General features: G+C 39.2%; 1 pseudogene; it reads left to right on the top strand.

Annotated features, from left to right (window-relative positions):
* Positions 1–672: 672 nt before the first annotated feature.
* LOC112478114 lies at positions 673–791 on the top strand (annotated as a pseudogene).
* Positions 792–7,639: the final 6,848 nt, after the last annotated feature.

Genomic DNA, 7,639 nt, shown 5'->3' with positions numbered 1-7,639 from the left:
AGTTTATCAGTCTCCAGGTGTCTGAGGCCCAGAAGAGTCACGTAACCTATACAAGGAAACACAGTGAGCTGGTGGCAGCACTGAGTTAGACCTCCTCTCCTGGTCCCTTGTCACCTCCTTGCACAATGTCATTGTATTAGTTTTCTATTGCTGCTATAGTGGCTTAAAACAACACAAATTAATTAAAACAACAATGAGATAAATCATGAGATACCATTACACACTAATAGAATGGCCAAAATCCAGAACACTGACAACACCAAATGCTGGCAAGGATGTGGAGCAATAGAAACTATCATTCATTGCTGGTCGGAATGCAAAGTGGTACAGCCACTTTGGAATATGGTTTGCTAGTTTTTTGGGTTTTTTTGTTTATTTTTTGTTTTTTAAAAAAAACTAAATGTATTCTTACCATTCAATCCAGCAATTATGTTCCTTGGTATTTACCCAAAAGAGTTGAAAATTTATGTCCACACAAAAACTTGCACACATATTTTTATTCATAATTGCCTACACGTCCTTCAGTACATAATAATAAATAAACTGTGTTATATCCAGACAATGCAACATTATTCAGCACTAAAAGGAAATGAGCGATTAAGCCATGAAAAGAAAGAAAGGGATCTTAAATTCATATTACTAAGTGAAAGAAGCCAATAAGAAAAGGCTCCAGTCTATGGCCATGCCACCCTGAACGTGCTCGATCTCACCTGATCTCGGAAGCTAAGCAGAGTCGGGTCTGGTTAGTACTTGGATGGGAGACCACCTAAGAAGACCAGATGCTGTAGGCGTTAAAAAGAAAGAAAGAAAGAAACGGCTCCATACTGTATGACTTTCTGGAAAAGAAAAGCTATGAAGACAATAAAAAGATCAATGGTTGCCAGGGGGTTGGTTGGGACGGGGGTGAATTAAAGGAGCACAGAAGACTTTTAAGGCAGCAAAAATACTCAGTATCCATGATATTATAATGATGGATATAGGTCATGTTGTGTATTGCTTTGTTATGATTTCATATCCGCTTGCTTATGACTTAAGTGAAATAGTTCTGATCCAGTCCACATTCACAAATGTGATTTTTTTACATTGAGCAAACTGTGCCAGGATGTTGTCATTGACACCTGTTGTTGGTAAGCACTCGAGAGCTCAGCTGTTGACAGGCACCACTGAGGACTTAGTCAGAAGAACATATGGAAGAACGACTATAACATAATGGACATCATAACTTTAAGTACCTAGAGCCAGTGATGATTAACCGAGAGTGTTCAGTTTGATCAAAGTAGCTCTCTGAAGACCTTGAGACACTTCTTCCTGCTGGGGCTAGGCTACTCTTGGTTGGCAGTAGTGTTATACCATGCAGTGGTCTCAGAAGGGAAGGGACACTTGTTCCTGCTTGACAAGGCTACTTCTTGTAGGCAGTAATGTAAGCCGAGTAACAGTTCCTGAAGTAAGAACCTTCAAATCCAGTCATCTTGCCTGCTAGCTATATGCCCCAGCAGCAACGGACATAAGTCAGCAGCTGATACTCAGCTTTTAGTTGGAAGGACTCATTCCACCAAGAACCAACTTGTAGAAAGGTACAGCTCAACTAAATTTGGACTTGATGTCACTTCCCCTTTGCCTGGAATAATAGTGTAATTAATCTATTATTGGTTTGGAGTATTTCTTTGTTGTTTTAAGAGACATTATTCTATGTGCTATTGCTTGTGATATATTATAAATTATAGATATTGGCAAAGACAATCTCAGTCTCTAAGCAAATTTTGTCGTGAATGAAAAATGTCAGTGTACATTTGTCCAAATTCACAGAGTGTACACCACCAAGAGTAAACCCTAATATAAACTATGGACTTGGGATGATTTGATGTGTCATTGTAGATTCATCAGTTGTAACAAAGACACCACTCTGGTGGCGGATGTTGATAATAAACGAGATTATTTCTGTGTGAGGGCAGAGGGTATATGGGAAATCTTTGTACCTTCCTGTCAGTTTTGTTGTGAACCTAAAACTGCTGTAAAAAAAACCCAAAAAACCAAAAAAACAAAAAAAACAAGTCTCAAAAAAACAAAATTAAACAAATTTTTATCTAACAGTATCAGAGGTCAGAAGCTCATTGGACTAAAATCAAAGTGTCAGCAGGGTTGCATTCCTTTCTGGAAGCTTCAGGGAAAATAGGTTCTCTTGCTTTTTAAAGCTTCTAATGGCTGCCCACATACCTTGGCTCATGGCTACCTTCCATATTCAAAGTTAGCAGTGCCTGGTTAAGATTTTTCATATCACATCACTTTGAGACTCACTCTTCTGCCACTCTCTTCCACATTTAAGGATGCTTGTGATTGCATTGGGCTTACCTGGATAATTCAAGATAATCTCCCTATTTTAAGGTTATCTGTTAAGCTACTTTTTTTTTTTTTTAAAGAAATACACCCACTCTAAACATAACCTAGCCCTAACTTGGCCCACCAATCCCAGTGGCCTCAGCCCCAGGGAAGGGAAGACAGTCCATTGATTTCTTCGGAGAGAAATGCTTGAACTGGCCTTCTGCCCATACTCTCCCTTCACTCTCCCACTCCCTGGCATCCTCTTCTCCCTCCATTACCTGTACTTCTGCCCCAGGTAATTCTTGCTCTCCCATTCACCATAAGCCTGGTTGTTTTTCTTTTTTCAATTGGAAGAATGAATGCCTTTTTTTGATTTTAAGAAAAAGAATTTCGCCAACATTATATTTTTTGTATCCCCATTCCCCTAAACCCTACCCTTTGGCAACCATCAGCTTGTTCTCTGTATCTATGGATCTGTTTCTGTTTTGTTTATTCATTTGCTTATGTTTTTAGATTCCACATATAAATGAGGTTATATGGTATTTGACTTTCTGTCTGACTTATTTCACTTAGCATAATACTCTCTAATTCATCTATGTTGTTGCAAATGACAAGATTTCATTATTTTTTATTGTTGAATAACATTCCATTGTGCATGCGCACACGTGCGCGCGCACACACACACACACACATACACCATATCTTTAGCTATTTCATCTATTGATAGACGTCTAAGTTATTTCCATATTTTGGCTATTACTAGTAATGCCTCAATGAACATGGGGTACATATATTTTTTTAAATTAGTGTTTTGGATTTCTTCAGATGAATATCCAGAAGTGGAATTGCTAGATTGTATGGCAGCTTTATTTTTAATTTTTTGAGGTATATCCATATTGTTTTCCACAGTGGCCGTGCTAATTTATGATCCTACTAACACTTGTTGTTTGTTGATTTATTGATGACAGCCATTCTGACTAACCAGTGAGGTGTTATCTCATTCTAGTTTAATTTGCATCTGATTAGTGATGTTGAGCATCTTTTCATATATCTGTTGGCCATCTGTCCTCTTAGAAGAAATGTTTATTCAGGTCTTCTTCCCATTTTTTTTTCATCGGATTATTTGCTTTTTTAGTGTTAAATTATGAGTTCTTTATGTATTTTGCATATTAACCCCTTATCAGATGTATAATTGGTGAATATCTTCTATTCAGTAGGTTGGTTGTCTTTTGTTTTGTTAATTGTTTCCTTCCTTGTGTAAAAACTTTTTAGTTTGATGTAGTCTTATTTGTTTATTTTTTTTCTTTTGTTTTCCTTGCTTGAAGAGATATATCCAAAAAGGTATTGCTCAAAGGGATATCAAAGAGTGCACTGCTTATGTTTTCTACTAGGAGTTTTAAGTTTCAGGTCTAACATTTAGGTCATTAATTCATTTTTAGTTTATTTTTGTATATGGTGTAAGAAAGTAGTCCAGTTTTATTCTTTTTGCATGTATCTGTCTAGTTTTGCTGATGCCACTTATTGAAGAGACTGTCTTTTACTTCATGTATATCCTTGCCTCCTTTGTCATAGATTAATTGACCATATAAACAAGGATTTATTTCTGTTTAGCTCTCTATTCTATTCTATTGATCTATGTATCTGTTTTTATGCTTGTACCATGCTGTTTTGATTATTGTAGCTTTGCAGTATAGTTTTGTTGCCAATGGAGCGATTGGAGTTCTGATAATTCACACACTTCTAGGTACTTTTCACTACTGAAGAAATAAATTTCAACTCAATGAATATGATAAATATTTGTTTATTAAAAGTACATTGTATGGTAGAAGACAGGTCAAGCCTAAAACCGGCTGGCCGAATAGAAATGAGGTTATGTACCTCTATGGAGGGGGTACAGGTTATGGTCAAGGAAGATGGAGAGCTGCAATGTTGGAGGAGGGAGAGGTCTGCATTATATTTGGGGACCATGATGAGGTGGTCCTAAAGACATTCCTAGATGACTGACAAGTGAGATTGCCTTACTGACACCTGGTTGCTGTATAACTTTGTCTAGTACGCATGTGCTTACTCAGAATTCAGTCTGTTATAATTAGATTCATGAACTTCCAGGCATAGTAATGAGATTATAATGATGGTATAATGAGGCTGAAGTTAGGGGCAGTACTTTCTGTGCATGTATTTGTAGCTGGTTTAGCCCAGCAGCTTTTATGGCCTTTGTTCTCTAGGATTTGGAGTAATTTACAACCCTAAAAGAGAGGTATTTCTGGGAGGCACTTAAGGAAGATCTTCAAGGGAACTTTCTGTGGTTACAGAGCTGGACCCCTATTCCTTTGTTCCCCTGTTGTTCATGTCTGATTAGCTACCTAACAGTTTGATATCAAGGATTGTGATACTTCTTGCTTTGTTCTTTTTCAAGAGTTCTTTGACTAGCTGGGGTCTTTTGTGGTTCCATATAAATTTTAGGATTAGTTGTTCTAATTATACGCAACCTTAATTCCTCCTACAATCTTAATTTCCCCTTAATTTGCTGTATACTTTAGCATATTCACAGGCTAGGATGCAGACATCTTCGGGGGACCATTGTTCTGCCTACCAGGGTCATGAGCTTGTGCTCTGTGGAAGGAGATGGTCGTAGTAACCATAATAATAGCATTGGTGATGATCACAGTCCAGCCGAGTTTTGCTCGAAGCTACAGATCAGTACTTTTCTAATTTTCAATTATGTTTGAGCCTCATCAGACCTTAACACGGTTGGTGTTCCTACATTTTTCAGCCTTCCAGAATTACCTTTTACTTAAATATTCCAAGAAATGACCCATGCTCTGAGGCCAGAGGAATTCCAGTCCCCTTCCAAATATTGCCAAGGATTCCCAGACACATATTCACCTATGTGGTCTGTCTTCTCTTACTTTTACTACTTCTGATTTCTGGATTCTTCCAGCACTCCCGTCGCAGGCTCTACACACCTCCCACTCCCTCTGAGGCACTTCGCTTCCAAACCAGGACCTGCCTGTCATTCCTGAGGCAGGGCTGTCTGAAGAGAACCAGGTTAGGATGCTTAATCAACGATACTGAAGGCTTGAAGACCCATGTAAGGGCTTAATACAGGCAAGGAGAACTCACCTAGTATTTAGTGCAGAGAGCTCCTGGATCTTCTGGTCACACTGTATGGAGAGGCCTTTACTCAAGGCCTCCCTCAGGCCTAGCCAAAACCCCCTCTTCTCTGAGATTCCAGGCCCCAAATTGCTACTTCTAGGACCAGCAAAGGAAAAAGAAACCCTTGGACATTGGCTTTACCATGCAGAGCAGTTTAGTCACAAGCCCTTCAACCTGGCCTCAGGGCTTTACCTTTGGATCACCAAAAGGCCTGTTAAAGTGTTTTTTCCAAACAAAAGATAAATTCTTTCCTGAGATGAATTTTTCTCCCACTCTTGGAATGTGGAAATGCTGCAGTTAAAAAGTACAACAAAGCACAAACGGCTCCCTTTATTTCTAGTTCCATTATTTACCACAGAAATAAAGTGTTAGTATGTGTGTTGTGATGTAAAAGACATAGATTTTACATCACAATACACATACTAATACACACACAAACAGATAACTTAAATAAAAGAAACAATACCTATCCTTATTACTTGCAATATGGATTGATATTTTCTATTCTATTCCATTTTTAAAATGTTGATCAGAACCCACTAAGTTTTTTTCACCACCCGCTGATGGCTCACAACATGCTCTTTGAAAAACACTGCATTAAACATAATAGCTCTTTTTCTTCCCTCCCAGGCATAAGTTAAGTACTCTTTTTGTGTAATGCTTTAATGCCTACAAAGCAGGTTTTAAAGCCTGGGTTAATCCCATTTAATCCTCACATAACCCTAAAATAAAAATAATAACTCCCTTTTTACAGATGGAGAAACTAAGGTCTAAACTGTTAAAGAAGCTTACGCAAAGTTATACAGACAGAAAAGGAAGGGTTTTGATGTGTAGTTCTGAATCTAAACCCAAGGATGTTTTTAGCAAAACCACACCCCTAGTCCCACTTTAAGCAACACACACCCTCAAGCCTTATCATATGATTTAGATTAAACTAGACAATGTAAGCTCTTTCTTGTGTATGCTGGTGTTGATCTTAAACAAATAGCTAGCTATTTCTCAAACAAAGAATTGCATGTCAGGACATGCACTCTAATGGCAAATTGGTATAATGGCAAACCTCAAGCAAGTCCAGGGAAGTCAAAGAGAGAAATGCTCTTTTATGGATTTAGGAGGGGCTGTTGTAAATGAAGAGTCCATTGGAAGAAAGTACAAGTTCAAAATGTAGTGACTTTTCATTGGCTTAGTTATGGCAGTCCCTGTTGGCTGAGCTGTTACTGGGCAAGGAGAGTCTTCCTCCTGCTGAGGTGGTAGAGCAGTGTCACTTTCCATCAAAGATGCAAAGTACATCTCTTCCTGTTGGGATCAGTGGTGTGCGGTTGCGTGACATGAGAGTTCTCTCTTCTAGCCTCTCGACTCCATTTTAAATGAGGTTTCTGTTTTTTAATTTTCAAACTGAATTCTTAGTACTTGCAAAAATCTCATACTTCTTTCCCTTTGTCAACCTGGAATCGGCATACCTGTCCTCCCTACCCCCACTCTCCAGCTCAGGAAGGCTGGGCAGAGCTGGGAAGACCTTTGCAGGGTACAGGTGCACCTGCCCCCAAGGCAAGAGGCCAGAGCACCTGCCTCTGCCTTCACTGTGGCTGGCCTCAGTGCATCTGGAGGGTGCAGTCTTGTCCTGAGCTGGTGTAGAAGGAGCTTAACCTAGGAAGCTGAGATATGATATCAAGAAAGGCAAACCATGGGCCATGAATAGGACCACTTAATGTGTTTGCCGTGGCTCCGTGTTAAGTCTGGTAAGTCTGGCTAGAAAATACTGAAAGTAAGAGATGAAACTGATTAACCAGTCTACAAATACTGAGACATCGTGTTAGTAGGAATCTTAAAAATCATCTTAGGTAATAGAAGTGGTGGCCTAGAAAGCCAAGAGGAGAGACTGGCTGAGCAGGCCCTGAAAACATGGTGCCTTGGGTGGAGAATACCCTCAGGGAATGTCCCTGATTGGACTAATAAAAGGGACCAGTCATCACGCATCCAGTAAATGCAGAGTGGCCTGGGGAAATGAAGAAAAATCTGGGGGTTACAAAATTTGGATACTGGTTTCTAAGTTTAAACACTGCCTCTTCCTCTTTCTTTCTATGAGAATTCTGCCTCCTCGGGTTTGCCACATAGGGCAGATGTTCGGAGAGGTTTACCATTTCACACATGTGGTCTGTTTGTA

Source organism: Pteropus alecto, unplaced genomic scaffold (assembly GCF_000325575.1).
Source record: "Pteropus alecto unplaced genomic scaffold, ASM32557v1 scaffold131, whole genome shotgun sequence".
NCBI lineage: Eukaryota > Metazoa > Chordata > Mammalia > Chiroptera > Pteropodidae > Pteropus > Pteropus alecto.
The sequence above is the reverse complement of the archived record's forward strand: the minus strand, read 5'-3'. Positions and strand labels throughout refer to the sequence as shown.